The following is a 2,730-nucleotide window of genomic DNA, read 5'->3' as shown; positions in this document are numbered from 1 at the left end:
TACAGCTTGAATGGCACTGAAGGTAAAGATATTTTGCCACCAAAAGAGTATCAAAAGACTTAATAACCTACACAAAAACAGATAATCAAAAAAGTACCATGGCATTAGCATGTTTTTTGGACATGTACCATTACCAGGGAGCACCATGTTAATACAGTGGTATACGAATAAGTTAGTCATATAGTGAAGTACCATAGTAGTACCACGGTATTCTTTGAATTACCTTGAAGCACCATGTACATTCAATTATCTATGAATGTGGTAATCATATATCAAATTACCATGGTAGTACCATGGTATTCTTTGTAGTGCTTTGTAGCACCACATAAATACAGAATAGAATATAAATATGGTAATTATATCTCAAAGTACCATGGCATTACCATCAGATACCACATTGTTATTGCCCAGGTATGCTCACACACACAAGAAATTTGGCCTTTAATCAAAAGCGTCCAGTACATACAGAAATACAACAGCAAGACACAGAATTACAGGATAAGATAAATAGTATATGTACAGATTTTTTTATACAGGAATGTGCAAAGGAAATTATGTTCAAATGGGCATGGGTTTATATAGGTAGCATGAATAAATATGAATTTACATGTTTGTTTGTTTTTACATGCATATTATATTGCACCATACTGCATACTTGTATCTTGTTTTGCACTATACTGTACTATGCTGTAGCTTGTAGTGTTACTTGCTACTCTCTCTGAAATGTAGCTTATAGCTTAACTTAATAAATTTTTCTGTTGAGTAGTTGGTAGCTTACCTTGCTAAATCTTTTGAGTAGCTTGCCCAACACTGTGTATTATTGTGTTTTGATGTACTGTTTAAAATATACTGATGTACAGGTTTGGGGAGTAACAGAATACATGTAACGGGATTACGTATTTAAAATACAAAATATAAGTAACTGTATTCCACTACAGTTACAATTTAAATCATTGGTAATTAGAATACAGTTACATTCAAAAGGTATTTTGATTACTGAAGAGATTACTTTGCATTTTATTGTCATTTGTTTCATTTAATATTTAGTCCTTTCAGATGGAAAACATTTATACATATAAATGATGTGATCCAAAGTGCATTTGAACAGCGGTGAAACACTTTCTTATGATGTGTTACATTCATACGAGCAGACAGAGAAGTTTGAAGCAGAAGAAATAGAAATAAACCTTGTGTAAACTGTCAGCTTTACGCTAAGCTAAAATGCTATTTCTAGACATTTTACATGCACGTTACCAAGCATGATCATATTTTTTATCAAGAAAATTCACGTTGGATCATAATTTCTTTTTTCTAGTAAGACCTTTGATATTAGGGCAAAAATCATATTCTTGATAATAATTTTTGTATTGTTTTCCTGTAAAAAATATCTAAAAATCCTTAAAACAAGATCAATTAGATTTATCTTGTTTTAGAAATAACACTGCATAAGATATTTAGGTTTTTCAGAGAATGTATTTTTAACATGTGTATTTTGTCTTACTGTACTGGCAGAGTTTTTATAGTCAAAACAAGTGAAAAAATCTACCAGTGCTGAAGAAGTCATCTAAAGTATTTAGAATACGTTACTGACCTTGAGTAATCTAATGAAATACGTTACAAATTGCATTTTATAGCATGTATTCTGTAATCTGTAGTGGAATACATTTCAAAAGTAACCCTCCCAACCCTGCTGATGTACCACATTTTCCATTAAATGGATATTTCACCCAAAAATTAAAATTCTCTCATCATTTACTCACCCTCATTCCATCCCAGATGTGTATGACTTTCTTAATTCTGTTGAGCACAAACAAAGATTTTTAGAAAAATATTTCCGCTCTGTAGGTCCATACAATGCAAATGAGTGGTGACCAAAATGTTGAAGTTCCAAAAAGCACACAAAGGCAGCATAAAAGTAATGCATACAACAAGTAATAAATCCATCTCTTCAGAAGTGATATGATTGGTGTAGGTTAGAAACAGCTAAATATTTAAGTCCTTTTTCACTATAAATTATCCTCCCAGCCCAGTAGGTGGCGATATGCAGAATCGCCAAAAACAAAAGAAGAATGTGAAAGTGTAGATTGAGAGTAAAAAAATAACTTAAATATTGATCTGTTTCTCACCCACACCTATCAGATAACTTCTGAAGACATGGATTTAACCACAGGAGTCATATGGATTACTTTTATGCTGCCTTTTTGTGCCTTTTTGAGCTTCAAAGTTCTGGCCACCATTCACTTGCATTGTATGGACCTACAGAGCTGAAATATTCTAAATATCTACACTTGTGTTCAGCAGAAGAAAGAAAGTCATGCACATCTGGGATAGCATTAGGGTGAGTAAATGATGAGAGAATTTTCATTTTTGAGTGAACTATTTCTTTAAAAACACTTTACAAAGGTGATAAAGCCATTTGTTTGTCATTTGGCACAGTTAAAATTACTTACACTTACAGAATTAACTAATCTGTGTTTTTTATCATGAATGTTAGTTCTGTTGTAAAACAAAAGAGTGAGAATCAACATCCTGTTCAGGAGTTTTATTTGAAGGAGAAAAGTAAAACAGGTTTGTTGCAATCAAGATTAAATCCAAGATAGATTCTGCATGGCTATGTGTATACTCAAAATAGATGCTTGTTCTGTCATGTTTGCGTAATTGTACACAATTCTGTTTGTCACTGCAATGTGCATATGCACTGTTCATATTGTGGTATTGAAGGCAAAAAAC

Source organism: Myxocyprinus asiaticus, chromosome 2 (genome assembly GCF_019703515.2).
Source record: "Myxocyprinus asiaticus isolate MX2 ecotype Aquarium Trade chromosome 2, UBuf_Myxa_2, whole genome shotgun sequence".
In the NCBI taxonomy this organism is placed as follows: domain Eukaryota; kingdom Metazoa; phylum Chordata; class Actinopteri; order Cypriniformes; family Catostomidae; genus Myxocyprinus; species Myxocyprinus asiaticus.
Note: the sequence above shows the minus strand (reverse complement) of the source record.